The following is a 21,937-nucleotide window of genomic DNA, read 5'->3' as shown; positions in this document are numbered from 1 at the left end:
GAAGGGATATGAGAAAGCTGGAGAAATCTACATTCATCCCTTGTGGTTGGAGGGTTCCTAGGCAGAAGATGAGGCGCTCTTCCTCCAGGCGTCGTGTTGCCATGGTCTGGCGATGGAGGAGGCCAAGGACCTGCATGTCCATGGCAGAGTGGGAGTGGGAGTTAGTGTTCAGCCACGGGGCGGTTGGGTTGGTTGGTGCGGGTGTCCCAGAGGTGTTCCCTGAAACGTTCTGCAAGTAGGCGGCCTGTCTCCCCAACATAGAGGAGGCCACATCGGGTGCAGCGGATGCAGTAAATGATGTATGTGGAGGTGCAGGTGAATTTGTGACGGATATGGAAGTGTCCCTTGGGGCCTTGGAGGGAAGTGAGGATGGGAGGTGTGGGCGCAAGTTTTGCATTTCTTGCAGTTGCAGGGGAAGGTGCCGGGAGTGGAGGTTGGGAGGAGATGCGGTGGAGAGCATCATCAACCACATCTGAGGGGAAATTGCGGTCTTTGAAGAAGGAGGCCATCTGGGATATTAGGTATTGGAATTGGTCCTCCTGGGGGCAGATGCGGCGGAAGCGAAGGAATTGGGAATATGGGATGGCGTTTTTACAGGGGGCAGGATGGGAGGAGGTGTAATCTAGGTAGCTGTGGGAGTCAGTCGGTTTATAGTGAATGTCTGCCATCCCATATTCCCAATTCCTTCTGTAAAATAAAATGGATTTACAGAATCTTACATGGATTATCTGGGCTGACATGACACCAATTGTTAAAGTTCACTTGAGAATCTAACTTTTAAATGTTCTGCGATTTACATATGAAAGAACTGAAACCAACATGTTCATTCTAAATGATGAGAGATTTAACAAATAATACAGGTCGTTTTCAATATATAATTTCAGTTACATCACACTGTAAACTTTTGCTATAAATTCTGTGTCTTATGATCCTATACTCCACAACCACCTGATTAAGGAGCAGGGCTCCGAAAGCTAGTGTTTCAAAATAAACCTGTTGGACTGTAACCTGGTATTGTGTGATTTTTAACTTTGTACACCCTAGTCCAACACTGGCATCTCCAAATCATTCTGTAATCCCACTTAATGTTGCCTTGAGCACGTGACAACTCATTGCAATGATTGTAGAATGGTTTCAGTTCCTTGTTTTCGCATTAGTTCTATTTATTCAATTCTTATTTGTAGACTCAGTTCAGAACTGGGTCTTTCTGAAATTCAGTTACGATTTCAGTTACTGTGAGTGGAATTTTCTCATCTTGTATCCTTGTTGTGAAAATTACACCTTCACAGCCTTCTTCTGAGTCCTCAGACAGCACATTAAACAATGCATAACTCCATAGTTTGAAACATCACACACTCACTTCAGATCACCATTTGAACCACAATAACTTAACTTCTCTTATATGCTTCAGAAATATCTTCTTGAGTTTTGGACCATTCCCATTTACTCATCATTCGTCAATAACTCGTGTAGAGGATCTAATGCTGTTGTGGGGTTGGCCAAAAATCACGAGTAGCATTGGACCATACACGGAAATTAAGCTGAGGTCAGATACAGTTTTGGTCTTTGGTCTCTGTTTTATCTTTCTATGATTAAAACCTTTTTTCATTACTCTGCACATGAAGGTAACCACAACTGCACAAAAGCAAATTTCTACTTTTTAGTTTAAAATTGTGAGCATTGAGCCATTTAACACTTCACTCAGAACGTGAGGCTTTTCTGCCACTGTTCCATTTCTGATCAATGGATCATACTGATTGTCCAAGTCATAGAGATGTACAACATGGAAACATACCCTTCAGTCCAACACGTCCATGCCTACCAGATATCCTCAATAAATCTAATCCCATTTGTCAGCACTGAGCCCATACCCCTTTAAACCCATTTTATTCATATACCCATCAGATGTCTTTTAAATGTTGGAATTACACCAGCATCTACCACTTTCTCTGGCAGCTCATTCCATACATGCACCATGCTTCGTGTGAAAAGGTTGCCCCTTATGTCCCTTTTAAATATTTCTCCTCTCACCCGAAACCTATGACTTCTAGTTCTGGACTCACCCCAAAAAAAAAGACCTAACCTATTTACCCTTTAACAGACTAGGCCAGACCATTCAAGACATTCTTAAGCAGGCAGCTCAGACTGTAACTTTGCAATTTGTTTTGGTAAGTGTACAGTGAAAATTATCCGGAGTAAGTTAGCTAGATTGACTACTAGATTTTAAACCAGACAAAAATGTATTCACAAAATTACAGAATGAAACACAAAGAACAGAATAAAGAACCCCTACAGAAGTCAGTGTATCCAAACTGGACTTAAGTATGCTGTTCCGAATATACACAACAGTCCCAATAAGCAAACTCCCTTTAAAACCCAGTATAAATGGAACACATGCTTACAGGTTGAAGTTGAAGGGCAGAAAGAGAGAGAGAGAGAGAGAGAGTTTCCACACAGCTCACTGTTGAACTCCTCACCAATTTAAGACTGAACTAAACTGCTCAGCTAAGAGAGCTGACCACTCCCCTTTCCTTATACTGGTCACTTCTAAAACATGACCACTTTGGCCTGAAGCCTCATCTGTTTACATATAAACAGAAGGTCTCTCAAAATCCTTTTCATCGCTGTACCAAACCAGACTGATTGGAACCTGGCACAGTTTATTACTCATCTGAAAAAAATCAAAGACAGAGTATTCTTGAGCCAAGGAACAGCTTTTAGTAAAAGAAAAGGGACTAGCTTTGTGATAACTGTAGCCATCTCAGTCTATGTTTGGGAAGTTAAAATCCTCTATCATTACAACCCTATTATTTTTACATTTATCTGAGATCTCCTTACATATTTTCTACTCAACTTCCCACTGACTATTGGGGGGGGGGGGGCTCTAGTACAATCACAGTATGGTGATCATCCATGTCTTGTGTCTCCATTCCAACCATCTAACTTCACTGATGTTTTCCCAGGACAAGTACAACTGTAATGTGATTCTTAATCAAAAACACTATTCCCCCTCCTCTCTTGCCACCCCACCCCCTTTATTTCTATCTGTCCTATAGCATCTATACCCTGGTTCATTAAGCTCCCCTTCCCTGAGCCACATTTCGGTAATAGCTAAGATATTGAAGTCCCATGTTCCTAACCATGCGCTAAGTTCACCTGCTTTATTTGTCAGGCCTCTTGCACTGAAATAAATGTAGTATAACAGTCTTACTTGGTACTCTGTTGTACTCTTGCCTGCCATGACAATTTAATTTGCTCCTTTTATCTACTGCACCAGCCTCAGACTTATTTCTTTTCTCACTCTCTCTTTGGGTCCCCCTTCCCCTTTTACTGGTTTAAAGCCTCCCAAGTAGCATTAGCAAATTTCCCTGCCAGGATATTGGTCTCCTTCCAATTCAGGTGCAACTTATCCTTCTTATAAAGATCACTTCTACCTCAAGAGATTCCAGTGATCTGAAAATGTGAATCTTTGCCCCTTACACCAGCTCCTTAGCAATGCATTCATCTGCCCTAACCTGCTGTTCCTACTCTCATTAGCAGATGGCACTGTGAGTAATCCAGATATTACTATCCTCGAGGGCACATTTTAACTTCCTGCCTAATTTCCTACATTCTCTCTGCAGACCTAGAGTCTTTCTCTGTTTATGCCGTTGGTGCCAACATGTACAATGACCTTCTACTGTTCATTCTCTCCTTTCAGAATGTTTTGCACCCTGAGACATCCTTGATCCTGGTACCAGGGAGGCAACACACTATTCTGATATCTTCTGACAGCGTCAACAACCTCTGTCTGCACCCCTGACTAGAGAGGCCCCTATCAGAATCGATAGCTTGGAACCTGATATACCTTTCTTGAGAGTAGAACCAGTCAGTCAGAGTACCAGAAACCTGGCTGTCATTGATATATTCCCCTGACAGGCCATCACCCCAACATTTTCCAAAACATTCTATTTGTTTGAGATGGGGATAGTTACAGGAGACTCCTGGATTCTAGCTTTCCTAGTGGTAACCCATCTACCTGCCTATATCTGTGGTTTTCCTACTTTCCTGAAACTGCCATCCATCATAACCCCCCAGGTCCTATAAATTCCTCATTTCCTCTAACTGCCACTTCAACTATTCCATATGAACCCGTAAGATTCACAACCAAACACTTCCAGAAACCTTGAAATTCTCCCTGATCTTCCGCCTCCACAGGAAGAGCTCCTGATAACGTTTCATGCATTTTTGATTTTTTTAAATTGAGAATCTGTGCACTTTTGCCTTAAAAATATTCAAATACATTATTTTCACTGACTTTTGAGGAAGAGAACCAGAGTCAAAGCTGAGAGAAACATATTGTCTCCTTCTATCTTGATGGATGTCCCCTTATTTTTAAGCATTGACCCCTGGAGATTCCCCCACAATAGGGAATCACATCCACAATGCCAAGACTGCTCAAGATCTAATGTTTCAATTAAATTAACTCAATCTTCAAACCTCCAGTGAATACAAGTCTAACCTCTCCAACTTTTCCTCATAAGACAACCTGCCCATTTCAGGTATTATATAAGTCAACCTTCTCTGATCTGTTTCTAAATATGCACATCCTTCCTTAAATAAGGAGATCAATACTGTAAACAATATTCACCAGTGCCCTGTGTAACAGAAACATAACCTCTCTACTTCAGCATTCAATTCCCTTTGCACTAAACAATAACACTATTAGCTTTCCTAATTATTTGCTGTACCTCTGCTATTCTTTTGTAAATCATGCACATAACCTCCAGTATCTCAGAGGTCTGCAATCTGTCACCAGTATTGGATCATATAATCAGAGAACCCCTACTGTGTGGAAATAGGCTATTCAGACAATTGAGTTTACACTGACCCACCAAAGAGCAATTCACCCAGACCCACCCCACTACCTTATCCCTGTAACCTTGCATTTCGTGCGGCTAATCCACCTAGCCTGCACATCCCTAGACACTGAGTAATTTAACATGAATAATTCACCTAACCTGCACATCTTTGGACTACTATGGTGTATAAACAGTGATAATTGATGTTGAAAGCGACATTATGTCAAACTCCAAAATAATATCTTACATGAAATTAGTTTTTCTTTCTTTTCTTAATATTCTTTTGAATTGCTGTACCTGATAACTTAAATAGAAGGGAAGAAAGCTTCACATGGCCATTTAGCAGATCACTGAAGTGCAAAAAAATGTTTTCATTATTGGCTGCGACCTTGGTAGAACTAGGCAGTCAGGGTACACTGGGACACAGATGATAAGTTGGGAGAAGTATTGACCAAAGTCCCTGTTATTGTCCCCTTTCTCCATCTTCTCTCTCGTTGCCCATGTTCTGTTGCAGCCAATAATGAAAACTTTTCTGCACTTCAGTGATGTACTAAATGGCAATATGAAGCTTTCCTTCCTTCTAGTTAAGTTGTCAGATTGAGTTTGCGGGTGACCAATAAGGCCAACATGTACATTTGGTTGCCTGCCACATTTGTTCCTCCATGTAGGTGGCTACTGTTTCCATTGATGTAAACCTTATGGCACTCAGTGGAATGGACCAATCTAATCTCTCTCCAACTTTGAGCATTCGTAATAATTATTGATCTCAAAAGTGGTGTACATGAGATGCGGGGAAATCATAATAAGGAAGTTTTTAACTGAATGTGGAATACCATTTATCTTTCCTGCACAGATAAGGTCACCAAACTTACTGCAGCACTATGTCCATGTGCAAGTGCTCACATTCCTGCTGCTCATTTCCTCAATCATCTCAAGCCATATCTGTTTAGTTCCTAAGAGTTTATTTTTCAGTTCTCTGGCATCACAACTTCTCTATTTCCCTTACGTAAGAATATAGGAACACAAGCAGGTTATTCAGCCTGTTAGCACTGCTTCACCATTCAATATGATCAGGGTAAATTAAACATTACAATGGCTTTTACCCACACCATTGCCCTAAACATCTATTCCATTGATAAATCAAAAATGCATCAACCTCTACTTTAAATATATTCAAATATGTCTTAAATGTAATTGAGCTTCAGTAGCCCTCTTGGATATGATTTCCAAAGACTCAGCATCCTCTGAGTATAAGAAATGGTATATCCCTTATTCTAAAATATGCCCTATGGTTCCAGCCTCCCCAGACAGAGGAACATTTTACCTGCATGTACCCTATCTGTCCCTTTAAGTACTTTATAAACTTCTATGAAACCACCTTTCATTCTTCAAACCTTTAGCTAAATGGGCCCAGTTTGCTCAATCTTTCTTCACAGAATAATCTCACTATCCTAGGAAGAGCCTGATGCAGTCTTGTTGCACTCCCTCTGTGACAAGAATTTTTCTTATCTTCTGTTAAAATTAATTTGTGGTAAAAGCTAATAGAAATTTAAAATGTACTGGAACATAAGATAGGCACATGATATGGTGAAGCACACATAAGCCCGCGCACATTGGGATACAAAAGGATTTAGTGCAAACATGTGATTGAGTGGATCTTCCCAGGGATACATGATGGCTTCTCACTCACAGAGTGTCATCGAAGGAGGCTGTTGTTGCAAAGATTTCACTGTTTGCTGTTCCTGGAGTTTATTTATACTCACATTGCTCACACTCAGAACTCAACACTTCATCGTGATATGTTTGACGAAAGCTTCAGAACTGACACATCCATTCAAGTGTTTGTGACCTGCCATTCGCTGCTCCATCTCACTGTCTGACACTTTCTGACCCAGTGTCGGCAGCATGTGACAAAACTCAACTCCCATGACGGTGCTATTTCGTTCCTTGTCAAAGACTTTCAGACCTTCGACAAAGTCCTCAATATGCCTTGGTTCTTGTTCTTGGTGATATGCTGCAGTATGGGGAGGGAAGTCTCAAAGTCCAGCATCTTTAGGTTGATCTTTTCCAGTTTCAGTCTGTCAAGCATCTTCATGACTTCAGCATTAGTAGGTTTCTGTCCTAAGGCACGACATCCCTGCACTGTGCAAAGGTAATTTCCATTTCATAGGAAGGAGTCCCTCAGAATGTCCAAAAGTCCCAATAATATATTTTCTGAGATAAGGAGACCAAAACTACACAAAGTATTCCAGGTGCAGTCTAACCATGCTCTTTTCTAATTGTAGCAAGATTTCACTGTAATCCCATCTTCTTGCGATAAAGACTAACATTCTATTGGCCTTCCTTATAGCTTAGCTGCACCTGCGCCTTCAAAGACTTATTAACAAGAACACCCAGGTCCCTTTGCACATCTGCATTTTCCAACTGGACAAATAATCTGTGCATCTATTCTTTCTACCAAAGTGGATAATCTCAACTTCTTCCACATTTTCTTCCATATTCTTGCTCACTAATTCCAGTCGAAGTTTTCCTGAAAAAAATGTTTCACATCTCCTTGACAACACATATTTCTGCTTAGCTTTGCATCTACATTTGGTCCCCATATCTGAATAATTGATTTATATTGTGAACAACTGTGAATTCAATACTGTTCTTGTGGTTACCCACTGGTCTCAGCCTGCCAAAGTGAGAATGATCTTTTTATTTTTCCTGTCTGATTCCAGTCTGTTAGCCAATTCTTAATCCATGCCAGTACATTATCTCCTTTCCCATCTGCGTTAATTTTGCTAACCCACCTTATGTGAAACATAAAAACGTAGAAGATAAGGGCAGGAGGAGGTCATTCGACCCTTCCAGCCTGCTCCACCTTTCATCACAATCATGGCTGATCATTCAACTCAATAGCCTAGTCCTACTTTCTCCCATAATCTTTTGGGAGATTATCCATTTGCCCCAAGTGATATATGTCGCTGCCTCTTGAATACATTCAATGTTTTGGCATCAATTACTTTGTGATAATGAATTCCACAGGCTCACTCTTTGAGTGAAGAAACATCTCGTCATCTCCATCCTAAATGGTCCAGTCCAAGTCCTTAGACTGTGACCCCTGTTTCTGGACACACCCACCATCAGGAACATCCTCTCTGCATCTACCCTGTCTAGTCCTATTAACATTTTATAAATCTCTATGAGATTCTCTCCCTCACTTATTTGAACTCGAGTGAAAACAATCCCAACCTAGTCAAACTCTCCACATACATCAGTCCCGCCATCCTGGAATCAGCCTGGTAAACCTTCGCTGCATTCCCTCACGAGCAAGAGCATCCTTCCTCAAAAAAGGAGACCACAACTGCGCACAGTAATCTAGTGTGGCTTCACCAAAGCCCTGTATAACTGCAACAACACATCATTGCTCCTATACTCAAAACCTCTCGCAATGAAGGCCAACATACCATTTGCCTTCTTTACCGCCTGCTGCACCTGCACAGTTACCTTCAGCAACTGGTGCACAAGGACACCCAGGTCCTGTTGCACACTCCCCTCTCCCTTCTTGTTTTTGCTTCCAAAATGAATAACTTCACATTTTTCCAGATTATACTGCATCTGCCATTGATTTGCCCACTCACCCAACCTGTCCAGAATCTGCTGAAGGATCTCTGCATCCTTGTCACAGTTCACCCTCCCACCCAACTTGGTATCATCTGCAAACTTTGAGATGTTACATTTTGTTCCCTCATCCAATTCATTAACATATATTGTGAATAGCTAGGGTGCCAGCATTGTTCCCTGTGGCACCCCATGAGTTACTGCCTGTCAGTTTGAAAAGAACCCATTAATTCCTACTCTTTGTTTCCTCTCTGTTGATCAGTTTTCTAGCTGGCTCAATATATTCCCCCCAATCCTATGTGCTTTAATCTTGCCGAATAATCTCTTATGACGGACTTTGTCAAATGCTTTCAAAAAATCCAAACATACCACATTGACTGGCTCCCTCTTGTCAACTCTACTAGTTACATTTTCATAGAATTCCAATAGATTTGTCAAGCGTGAGTTCCCCTTCATAAATCCATGCTGACTCTGTCTGATCCTGCCACTGCTTTCTAAATGCTCAGCGAGAAAGTCCTTGATAGTGGATTCAAGAATTTATCAAAAGCCAAATGAGCGAGAGCCATCAACTCCCATTTATCAATTTTGTTAGTAATATCCTCAAAATATTTCAAGGTTGTGACACAAGATTTTCTATTCACAAAGGAGAAAGTGAGGACTGCAGATGCTGGAGATCAGAGCTGAAAATGTGTTGCTGGAAAAGCGCAGCAGGTCAGGCAGCATCCAAGGAGTAGGAGAATCGACATTTCGGGCATGAGCCCGAGCCTGAAGAAGGGCTCATGCCCGAAACGTCGATTCTCCTACTCCTTGGATGCTGCCTGACCTGCTGCGCTTTTCCAGCAACACATTTTCAGCTCTTTCTATTCACAAACCCATGCTGACTATGTCCAGTCAGATAACTTCTATTCAAGTGTCCATTTATCATGTTCCTTATAGGATTCTAGCATCTTTCTGACCTCAGATGTAAGGTCAATTGATCTGTTGTTTTGCTTGGCACTTTTTAAAAATAGTGAGGTTAGGTTTAGACAAGCTTCAAATCTGCAGGAATCATTCCAAGCTCTATGGAAGTTGAGAAGATGATGACCAATCACTTACCAATATAGCCAACTCAGTCAACACTAGGAATATAGTCAATAGCAAAATCTACATGGATGAAACAGCTTTTTTCCTTGACAATCCATCAGCCTAGTCATTGCTGTACAAGCTGTGAGAAAGACTGCTGAAACTTACTGGCACACTGTCAAGTCTCCATCAAAATCTACTCTGGAAACTCTTGAGTAATGTGTTACTTTATCTTATTGGACACATTACAGAAGTCAGCTTGGGCTGACAAGTGGCAAATGTCATTCATACCATACAAGTGCCGGGCAATGAACATTTCCAATAAGAGGGATTCTAACCATTTCTCCCTAACATTCAATGGTATTACCTTTACCAAATCTCTTACTATCAATGTTCTGGGTGTGAGCATTGACCAGAAACTGAACTGGACTCTCAATATAAATATTGTGGATTCAAGACAGGTCAAAGGCTAGGAATTCTGCATCAAGTAACTCACCTCTTGAATCCCCAAAGACTGTCCCCCATCCATAAGTTAGGAATGTGATGGAATACTCTCTATTGCCTGGATGAATGTGGATGCAACATCATTCAAAAAGCTTGACACTATCAAGGACAAAGCAGCCCGCTTGATGGGCACCATATCCACAAACATGTATGCCTTTCACCACCAATGCTCAGCAGCAGTGTGTACTAGCTACAAGAAGCTCTACAGGAATTCGCCCAGCCTCCTTAGACAGCACCTTCCAAATCCATGATTATTAATATCTCAAAAGGAAAATGCCCCACATGTGCAGGTGAACTCCACCATATGCAAGTTCCCCTCTAAGCCACACACTGTCCTGAGCTGGAAATATATTGTCATTCCTTCAGTGTCACCTATTCTAAGTTCTGGAATTCCTTCCTTAATTGTATTGTGGTACTGACAGCACATTGACTGCAGCAGTTCAAGGCAGCAGCACACTAGCATTGTCTCAAGGACAAATAGCGATGGGCAATAAATACCAGTCCAGCCAGTGCTGTCCAAAGCCCATGAATAAATATTAAAAATTCAAGTGAGGCTCTATAACTTAGTAATAAATATGGTGACCAAAAATGATTACACGTTTTGCAGCTATTTCTTAACCAAAAACTATACCACACAATATTCCAACTGAACCATAAATGCCTTATGAATAATTAAACCTTTAAATACGGCCCTGTCTCTCGTTGGCTCCTTGATGTCTTCACCATAAATGAATATGAATTGGTCCCAGATCTCTACTATGTTCTTCCATGTAGGTTAAGATCTGTATTCCAAAGCTGCCGTTCTATTCTGCAAGTTTCAATTTTTATGTAAATACATGGGTAGAATTCAAAATACTTGCTGCGATCTATTTAATTTTAGTAGTTCTGCATCATATTTTTTCAAATGAAAGTATTCTATAGTCCTCTAATAATATAATCATAAATAATTAAAATAAATGTATCATGAGAATCATTACATGAAAGCAGTGATATTTCATCAGTGAATGCAGAACCCTAACCATTCCTGTATCTCCTGTGTCAAAGGTATGTCATGTATTTTTAATATCGGTTGTGAACCATTTAGTTGCGGTTGTTGTGTAACTATTTAGCAAAACAAAGCTGTAAAAATTGGGAAACCTCCATTTTGGGTTAATGTACGACTTGTGAAGTGTTTTAATATTCTGTGAGCTCAGGTCATTTTCTCTGCAAAATCAATTGTTTGCTTTGCCATTGAGTCTGCTTATTGTCATGCAACTTTATTACTTAATCTATTTAATTGATGTCATTAACTTGCAGTTTAGCTGCCATCAAATAAACTGTCTATTTGCTTTATGCTTGCATTACGATGGAATGGAGCCAGTTTTATTGTTGCTTGGGTCAGAGTACAAAAAGTAATTAATACATATAGACAACACCTATTTTTTCCTGGACAGCTCATTACATAGTTTTATCCACTTGTTTTCACCTGTCATTTTAATTCATTCAGGCATTCTTCATTTTTAGACATACTTTTTAATATTATTTTAATTTCAGCTCAGACTTCTTTGCTTTTCTTTCTACTTTGAGAACGACTTGGGCACAGAGACATTTTCACAGCAGCGAAGTAGCATGGATAAGCAAAGGATGTGATAGTTATTGAATCGGTGACTTGATGGCTAAAATTACTATGTGGTATGATCCTGATCCATGCACAAGAGAAAGCTGTGTTGTTTGTTTCTTGGCCTGTGTTTAAGCAGCTGATCTCATCTAGACTGAAGCTAGTGGTGCAACAATTGTCCTAATGCTATTGGCTGAATGAAGGAAACATCAGCCAAATTGCTCGTGTTCAACTCCTAGCTCAGTTCAGAGCCCCATTGGAACTGCTGAAATGTCACAGCAAAAATCAATTTGAACATATCCAAAAGTTTATTAAATATTATACGATCAAAGGTTGATTTGCAATCCAGAATACTGGAAATATTCTGCAACACCTGAAAAGTAATTCAACAATATTACCATCCAATTGTTGTTCTCTCATAGCCTTGAAAATGTATTGCTGGAAAGGCGCAGCAGATCAGGCAGCATCCAAGGAGCAGGAGAATCGATGTTTCAGGCATAAGCCCTTCTTCAGGAATGATTCCTGAAGAAGGGCTCATGCCCGAAATGTCGATTCTCCTGCTCCTTGGATGCTGCCTGACCTACTGCGCCTTTCCAGCAACACATTTTCAGCTCTGATCTCCAGCATCTGCAGTCCTCACTTTCTCCTTTCTCATAGCCTTCCCTATATCAACCAACACTTAAACCAAGTCATAGAGTCGTGGAGATGTACAGCATGGAAACAGACTCTTCGGACCAACCCGTCCATGCTGACCAGATATCCCAACCCAATCTAGTCCCATCTGCCAGCATCTGGCCCATATCTGTCCAAACCCTTCCTATTCATATAACCATCAAAATGCCTCTTCAATGTTGCAATTGTACCAGCCTCCACCACTTCCTCTGGCAGCTCATTACATACACGTACCACCCTCTGCGTGAAAAAGTTGCCCCTTAGGTCTCTTTTATATCTTTCTCCTCTCAACCTAAACCTATGCCCTCTAGTTCTGGACACCCCGTCCACAGGGAAAAGACTATCTATTTAGCCTATCCATGCCCCTCAATTTTATAAACCTCTATAAGGTCACCCCTCAGCCTCCGATGCTCCAGGGAAAACAGGCCCTCCTTATAGCTCAAATCCTCCAACTCTGGCAATATCCTTGTAAATCTTTTCTGAACCCTTTCAAGTTTCACAACATCTTTCCGATAGGAAGGAGACCAGAATTGCACGCAATATTCCAACAGTATTGAAGTGATACAACTTCATATTCAATTTTGCATTACAAACATAAAAAGATGGAACATAGGAGCAAGAGTAGACCATTCAGCCTTTTGATCATTATGATCATGTCTTATCATCCAACTCAATAGCCCGTTCCTGATTGCGTGCCAACACCTCCCACCGTATCCTTTGATACCTTTAGCCCAAGTGCTATATCCAACTCTTTCTTAAAATCTGAAGCATCTCATCCTCTTCACTGTTCATCCTCCCATCCAACTTTGTGACTTCTGCAAATCTGGAGATAACACTTTTAGTTCCCTCATCCAAATCATTAAAAATATTGTGGATAGCTGGAGTTAACACTGATCTCTAAGGTACCTCCACAAGTCATTTACTGCTATTCAGAAAAGGACCAGTTTATTCTTACTTTTGTTTCCCATCTGCCAACCAATTTCCTATCTATCTGAATACCTCCAACCCTGTGTGATTTAATTTTTACACACTAGCTTTGATGTGGGACTTTGTCAAAAGCCTTCTGAAAGTCCAAATAAACCATACCCACTGACCTCACTGTAGTTGATAGTTAAATTCTGAAAAAAATTTCAGTAGATTTTTCAAGCTTGATTTCTCTTTCATAACTCCAGCTGGCTCTGCCCAGTCTTGGCATTATTTTCCAAATGGTTAGCTATTAAAATGGATTCTATCATTTCCTTACTAATGATATCAGACTGACTAGTCTATAATTCCTGGCTTTCTTTCTGTCTCCCTTCTTAAATAGAGGGGTTACATTAGCTAACCTCCAATCTGTAGAATCCAGGATCTGTAGAATCATGGAAGGTGACCACCAATGTATCCATTATTTCTGGACTCACTTCCTGAAGTACTCTAGGATATTGATTATCAGACCCTGTGGATTTGTTGGCCTTCAATCTCATCAATGTCCCTAACATCTTTTCCCTTTAGGGTGTAGATTTGCTCGCTGAGCTGTAGGTTTGATATCCAGACGTTTCATTACCTGGCTAGGTAACATCTTCAGTGGTGACTTCCAAGTGAAGCTTCACATACCTATAGCAAATTTTACAGTCATTTTGTTTTATATTTCCCGCAAGCTTACTCTACTTCTCATTTTCCACCTGTAAATCAGTCCCTTTATCCATCTTTTGTTAAATTCTAAAATGCTCCCACTCCTCAGGCCCATTTCTTTTCTGGCCAATTTGTATGCCACTTCCTTGGATCTAATACTGTCTCTAATTTCCCTTGTAAGCCATTGTTTGGCCACCTTTCCCATTTTACTTTTGTTCCAGACAAGAATGAAAAATGTTTACAGTTCACTCATGTGCTTATTGAATGGTTGCTAGTACCCTTTCACCATCATCCTCTTAAGTAATAACCCCTAATTTATCATAATCATTGTGTCTCATACAATCGTAGTCTCCCCTATTTAGATTCAGGACCCTAGTAACAGAATGCACTATGTCAGTCTCCATTTTGATGAGGAGTCCTACAATATTATAGTTGCTTATTCCCAAGGGGTCTCTCTCAGTAGATTGCCATTAAACAATACAAGGATTATGAGATCAGGTGCTATTTCAATGAATGATCACATTTCTAGATTAATTTCACTAAAACAAATTTAAAATTATGAGAGGATTACTTTGTTGAGAGGATAGAGACAGAGATTAAATATGTATTAACTGAAACATAGAATGCAGCAAACACAGCAACAAATAAAAACAGAAGGTGAACTTTTAGCAGGTTAGGTAGCATTACGCAGAGACAGAAGTGGGGGTGGAGCCTTATAAGGGGCTATCTGACATGGGCTATGGTGAGATTTATGGCAGAATTAGAGGAGGAGTCTAGAGAGGCCCATCTTGACTTTGGAAGCATCTCACTACATCGTTTATACTTTTGACAAACGTTATATTGAGTATCTGGTTAGGCAACAGCAAGTTTCTAATTAAGAGGGATTATTGTTTGTCAAACACCTTGTTAACAGTCCAACTTGTCTCAATAATATCCAGCTTCCTATCTTATCAACTGCAACAAACAAGTTAGACATCAATAAAATCCAACATGGCATGAGAGTGGAGTGCATTATTTCTCCCTCTAATTCTATTTTGATTTAATCCCTGCCCTCCCCTTCACTGTTTGATCACACAGCATTGCCCTTTGATGTGAAGGGCAGTGCTTGTCACTGGCCATTTCGGTGTTTCCTTTCTTCCTGGTGGTGGAAACTGAATAAAGATTTGTGCTCCTTGTGTCTTTCACTGTGTCTCACACCTGCACACACACACACATGGGTGCTGGGGACAAATAAGCACTACCACAGTTCGGCGGTAGTGTGGGGGTTAAGAGAGAAAAAAAACAAACAGGAGTGTCACCTTCTTCACTCAGAGCTGCCTCTGAGGGAGCTGGAACCAGTGTGTGAAGGGAAGGACTCTGCTCTTTAAGGAGAAGAGGAGACTGATTTTTATTGGTTTCTTTTTTGAAAAAGGAAAAAAAAATAAAATTCAACATGGCAGGGAGTGGAGTGTTTTATTTCCCCCCAACTCTATTTTGATTTAATCCCCTTCACTTTTTTTGATCACACAGTATTGCCCTTTGATGTGAAGGGCACTGCTGAAAAAAAATAAAATTCAACATGGCAGGGAGTGGAGTGTTTTATTTCCCCCAACTCTATTTTGATTTAATCCCCTTCACTTTTTTTGATCACACAGTATTGCCCTTTGATGTGAAGGGCACTGCTTGTCACTGGCCACTTGGATGTTTCTTTTCTTCCTGATGGTGGAAATTGAATACAGATGTGTACACCTTGTGTCTTTTACTGTGTCACAGGTGCTGGGGAAAATATAAGCACTACCGTTGTTAAAAAAAATTAAATCCAACATTGAAATTAAAGTGATTGCCTGATTGTTTCAGCTCACCATTTGCTCTGAAGGACTTCCATGTTGCATGGGACAAAACAGCATCTGAGAGCTTATCTGGACAGGCTGTGTGGGGACCATTGGAGGTACTGTGCCTATGGGATTTACAGGAATTACAACCAGGAATGAGATTTGTATGTTTCGGAGCTTACCAACACAAAAAGGCAGAGACTGGCCACTGGCTAAGGAGCACTCACCAACACCAAATCAAGAGTGTGCAATGGGGCTGAAAATGGTTTTGCCCCCACTCAGATTAGATTGGGGAAGTGTTTACAACTTGTGAGGAAGGAGGCTGCAGGCCCCATCAATGTGAAGGATTTTAAAGGGACAGAACATTATGCACAGACCATATAATGGACAGGACACAAATCTGTGGGATCCCTAATCCATGGCCATCTTCATGCAATATCCAGCTCTTTGCAGCATACTTCCTTGCCACTTCCTTCTATTGCTTCCAGATGCAGGGTCTGATCACAGACATCAATCCATGGTGACCAGGAGGGTTAGGCTTATGTTGGAACTGCCTCATTTGGGGCTGCACAGACAGACACACAACCAGCTGAAAGCTCAAAACAGAGCCATTTATTCAAAAAGTGCCAAGTAATGTACAGTGTATTGTCACCCAGGCTAAGAAAGTACTCTCAAAACGTTTTCTTCTTCCTCTCCTTCCTATTGTTTCTTAGCGTATTCCCTTGTTCAACAGATAAGGCTGTAGTAATTGTGATGAGGTCAGCCAAGTGGATATCACAGAGTCTAAATTGCTTGAATTTCACATTGGCCCCAAGGTCCCGTACTTCCCGTGGGAGCCTGTGCCCCACAACCGAGCTGCCCCCGGAACTGTAGTTTTGTCCCCTTCAGGGACGTATCTCGGCAGGGCCCTGTATCGACTGCTGCTGCACACCATCCACCTCTTCTCCCTCATTCACCGCCCAGACACGCTTTGGTGCACCCATTTGCCACTGGGTGGTGGGGATCCCCAGTAGAGTGCTCTTTGCGCGGGAGTCCTCCCCCTTTCTCTCGGGGATCTGGGGTGGAGGGTGCTGCACGCAGCGGTCCCCTGCAACCGCAGATTGCTGTGGTTCACGGATTCCCAGTCCAACTGCTTGTTCTGTGGGGTTGTGGAGTCCATGGACCATATATATCTGCATTAGCACTCCCTTTATAGTTTTCTAGAGAACCTTCTCCTCTGGTTTTGGTTGCACTTCAGTCTCACGGTCCTGATCTTTGGGTTCCCCGTGCGGAAGGAGGGCTGTAGGTCTGAGGACCTCCTCGTGGGTCTGCTGCTGAGCCTGGCCAAACTGGCCATAAACAGGTCCAGGCAGTGGGCCGTGGAGGGGGTCATTAGGGCCGACTGCCTGCCCCTAATCGCAGGTATATCAGAGCCCGGGTGTCCCTGGAGAGGGAGCACGTGGTGTCCACCAACTACCTCGAGCTGTTCAGGGAGAGGTGGGCACCGCAGGGAGTGGAGTGGTTTATTATCCCCCTCCAACTCTCGATTTAATCCCTGCCCTCCCCTTCACATTTTTGATCATACAGCATTGCCCTTTGATGTGAAGGGAACTGCTGTCACTTGCCACTTGGGCGTTTCTTTTCTTCCTGGTGGTGGAAACTGAATAAAGATTCATGCACCTTGTGTCTTTCACTGTGTCTCACACCTGCACACACACAACATGGGTGCTGGGGAAAAAATAAAGCACTAGAAAAAAAAAGAAAATAAAAATGAACAGGAGTGTCAGGGGTTCTGTTCACTCAGCTGGAATCTGTGTGGAGTGACGGACTTTGCTCATTAAAGGAGAAGAGGAGAAAAGAGAAGAGAAGTTTTTTGTTGGTGTCTTTGCATTGAGGAAGAAGAGGTTATTTTGAAGTATTTTGTTTCTTCTTTATTGTGTGTGTTTGTTTTCTGGCTTTTCTCTTTCCTTTTTGCTTATTTGAAACTGTGCTCAGCTGCACAGGCATCTTATACTATTGCTGCTGCTACAGTTTGGGCCTGCTCCCACTACAGGAGCCTGGACCTTGCCTGCGCTGTCACTGCTGTCTGGACCTACCTACACCTGGGGCCTGCTCTGACCACTGCTGCCTGGGCCCCACCTACATTCAGGCCTACTCCACTGCTGTTGACTTGACTCCACTTGCACCTGGGACTGCTGCTGCTGCCTGGGCCCCACCTATACCCAGACCTACCTCCACCTTTGTTGACTGGGCTCCGCTGGTACCTGGACTGTTGCTGCTGCCCAGGCTCCACCTGCACCCAGGCCCATCTCCATTGCTACTGACTGAGCCCTGTCTGTACCTGGGACTGCTGCTGTTACCTGGGCCACAGCCACACCCAGGCCTTCCTGTGCTGCTGCGACCTGGTTCCCACCTGCACCTAGACTGCTGCAGTTTGCTGCCTGGGCCTCACCTACACCTGGAACTGTTATTGCCTGGGCCTAACTCCTCTGCTGTCACCAGGGCCCAACAGCACCCATGACAGCCTGTATTGCTGCCCCGGCCTCCCAGTCTCAAGATCACCATCGCCTGAGGCCCACAGAGGAAGAATGCCCGGGGTAGCCAACAGCACATATGGCGAATCCAAAAACAGCAAGTCCAAGCCACACCTATGCCAGGGTAGCCGCTGCCCTAGGCTCGGCTGCTTCAGCCCCGGCTGCAATCCCGACCCCCTCAGGCACCTCACTAAACGCCTGGGGGTTGAGGCCTACCCCCACCTGAACATGAGCATTGGGGCATGCAGCAAGGCTATGGCTAGTATGATCAGCCCGCTAACCATCATCACTGCTGCCCGAATTTGTGGGAAGGTTTTTTTTTTCTAGAGACCGAGCAGGCAGTCCACCTGGCCGTGGAGAGGGGGCTGACCGTGGGCGGGTCACATCTAACAGTCAACCTATTGGAGGTCACAGCCAAGAGGGTCGTGATCTCTAACATACCAGCCTTCATTCCCAGTGAGTTCCTTCTTCCCCCATCTCAACACCTCAGAAAATCCGGTCAGGTGTCCAACCGCTCCTGTTCGATATAAAGGACCCCTCCTTCAAGCACTCCTTCTGTCGCCAGGTGTTCATAAGCTTGGAGGTCACTGAGGGCTCTTTCACTCTCCTCCACTAAGGTGCAGCCTATCGCGTCTTCTGGACAGCAGTCGGTGTGCTGTGCCAATTGTGCCATGAGGTGGGACACATACAGTAGAACTGCCCCACCCAGAAGGCTGCCCAGCCCCCACCGGCAGCTGAGAGTGGCACCGCCGCAACCACTCCCCCTCTCCCCCGAAGACAACACAACAAGCCCAGCCAGTGGGAACTGAGCCAGGTGTTTCTAGTGCCTTGGCCTCTGGCAGCGATGGGGGGGGTAAGCGTCCAGCCGGATGGAAGGCGCAAAAGATATAATGCGCCAATCCATCATCTCCCTCAAAATCAGACCCTCTATTTGCCCCACCCTGGCACAAAAATGCCCCTGTGGCTGTGCCAGCATCACCCCAGCATGGGAACCCTGACCTTCAACCCCCACGAATCCGTACCTGGTCCCTGCCCTGCTGCACCTCTTGACCCCACGCCCAACCCCCACCCTGTTATGGAAACCACTGGGGCGTCATTGCCTGGTCCTGGCCCAAAGGTTCCTGAGCCCAGGCCTTGCCCTACTCACCCAGCCTCTGGAACCCACTACTGACCTTCATCCTGCAGCAGCTGTGTCTCTGGTCCATAGGTGGGAAACTGGGCCCCTGCCCACTATCACCTGATAAACAAGGGGCAGGATAGGAAGTGACACATCTGGCTCTCCTGACCCTTGCCTTCCCCCAGCCAATCGTATTCTGTGAAAAGCTGGGGGGAGGAGCCTCAGGCCCCATGATCATCGGGGGGGGGCAGGCATTCCCCAAAGGCACTGCTGCCTCAGGGAAGAGGCGCTGCCCCAGGAGGTGGAGGACTTCCTTGCAGCTCGCCCACAGTGTCACCCCTCACAAGGGGGTGCACCCGCAGCACCTCCCACCTTTCCTGCACTGTGGTCTGACCCACCTGGAGTCCCAGGGGTTACAGCAGAATCCCCTGGTACCACCAGCCCCTGGGGACATGCCCATACACCATACAGGCCACAGTGGAGGCCACAACAATGAAAGATTTAATACTGCTGGGTCGTCGAGTGGTGGAGGGGAGGAAGGTGTTATCCTCACTCCTCCCTCCCAGACTGTTTTTCCAGGGCCTTGGCCCTGGGGGAGGACCTTTTCCCTGAGGGGCCGGGCGTCCCAGTGTTGGGAGAGGAGCGGTGCCCCAAGCCTTTGCCGCCCGATGACCCGACCTCGGGGCATTCTGGGAAAGGGTGCACTGAGGAAGTTTCTGCCGGTGACCCTGGCAGTGGGGTCGCTGAGGGTTTGAGGTCAGTTGGCGGTGCCGGACCAATCCTCACTCACGGTGGGGGAGGGGCTGGTAGCCGTGGGTTCGGGTTCAAGTTCGGTGGTGCGTAACTGGGGATGATGCGGAATCTGTTTCTAGCAAGGTGAGTCCCAGGTACATCCCCACCAAGCTCCCCCTCATCCCCCTCGAGGAACTCTAGGAATTTGTAGAAGGAACCCATATTCACTGAGATAGAGCCCAACTGGCACTTGACCGCTGGAGGTCCTTTGAACGAGTGTACTGGTCAGCCCACGCTAATCACCAGGCTCCTGGGCTCGACACTAACGAACGAAAGTGGGTCAGAAACTTCCTGGGTGCCCTCTTGGTAAGGGTGAGGGACTTCTGTGCCCCTCCCTCATTCTCCCAGTAAATGTATATAGTTTTAACCGTACTGGTGGTGGTTGCACAATACTGCACAAGACAACCATAGCCAGCCTCAACATCAACAGCAGCAGGGAGTCACAGCACAGATTCCAGACCTTCTCGGTCCTTCGGGATGGGAAGTATGCAGTGTGCTTCCTGCAAGAAACTCACACCACCCCGGGAGATGAAGCCACCTAGCTCCTGGAGTGGCCGGGGTGGGGGGTCTACATGAGTCACCTCACCCGCAGATCGGGCGGGGTGGCTATCTTGTTGGCCCTGCATTTTCAGCTGGAGATCTTGGGGGTCAGGGAGCCTGTGCCAGGCCATTTGCTTCACCTGATGGTTCGGCTGGGGGGCGCGGTACTTCACTTAGTGAACGTCTAGCTCCCCTGGCTGGGCCGAGGCAAGCGAGCTTCTTTGGAGAAGTGTCCGCTTGTCTCGCCTCCATCGACTAGAGCCAGTGCTTCGTCCTCGGGAGATTTTAACTGCAAGTACAGGGACCACGGCGGTGCCCGCACGGGTTGGGCATCATGGAGGAGGTTAGAGCATTTGGTTAAGTCCTTCGACCTGGTGGATGTCTGATGGAATCTCCATCCCAACTCCATCGCCTTCACCTTCATGAGGCCTGGGGTCGGAGCATCCAGAATCAACCGCCTGTACGTTTTGTGGGCGTACGCATCCTGCTTTCTGGTGGCCTCCACGCGGCAGGTGTCGTGCACGGACCATCACCTGGTGTGGGCGGAATTCCCTCCATTAGGCGCCCGGCTCGGCTCCACGTACTGGCACTGTAACAACCTGCTGCTGGAGGATGAACAGTTCCGCAACTTATTTCATCGGTTCTGGGCTGGCTGAAGAAGGAAGCGGGGAAGCTGCCCCTCCCCTGAGGCTGTGGTGGGACGTGGGCGAGGATCACATCCGCGTTTTCTGTCAGGAGTACACGAGGGGATCAACAAAGAGGCAGAAATCCAGGATCGGGGAGTTGGAGAGGGAGATGCTTGACCTGGAGTCACGCCTCGGTCAGCCCGACGCAGACCCGGCCCTGCGCGGGGCGTACGAAGAGAAGAAGGCCGCGCTCCGGGGCCTGCAGCTCGTCGGGGCTCGGGGCGCGTACGTGAGGTCGCGGATCCAGCTCCTCCAGGACCTGGACCACGGCTCCCCCTTCTTCTACTCGCTGGAAAAAAGGCGTGGCACCCGTCAGCAGCTCCTTGTGCTGCTGGTCACGACGGGTCCCTTTGCCTCGGATCTGGAGGGTATCAGGGACCATGTTCGATCCTATTTTATGGCTCTGTTCTCTCCGATCCGTCCAGCGAGGATGCTCACAGAGTTCTGTGGGAGGACCTGCCGCAGCTTGTTCCGGAGGACACCGGAAGGCTCGACACTCCCGTCACCTTAGAGGAGCTGACCGGCGCCCTCAACCGGCTCTCGAGGGGCAAGTCCCCGGGGCTGGACTTGCTGACTGTGGAGTTC

General features: G+C 45.0%; 1 long non-coding RNA gene across 1 annotated transcript in view; it reads right to left on the bottom strand.

Moving 5' to 3' along the window:
• Positions 1-19,497, bottom strand: part of LOC122539307 — an 80,930-nt gene extending 61,433 nt beyond the window's left edge. Inside the window, exon 1 of the long non-coding RNA XR_006309031.1 lies at positions 19,390-19,497. This is a non-coding gene — a long non-coding RNA (uncharacterized LOC122539307). The remainder of the gene's footprint in view (positions 1-19,389) is intronic.
• Between the last annotated feature and the right edge of the window lie 2,440 nt (positions 19,498-21,937).

Source organism: Chiloscyllium plagiosum, chromosome 2, assembly GCF_004010195.1.
Source record: "Chiloscyllium plagiosum isolate BGI_BamShark_2017 chromosome 2, ASM401019v2, whole genome shotgun sequence".
In the NCBI taxonomy this organism is placed as follows: Eukaryota; Metazoa; Chordata; class Chondrichthyes; order Orectolobiformes; family Hemiscylliidae; genus Chiloscyllium; species Chiloscyllium plagiosum.
Note: the sequence above shows the minus strand (reverse complement) of the source record. Positions and strands in the feature narration are given on the sequence as shown.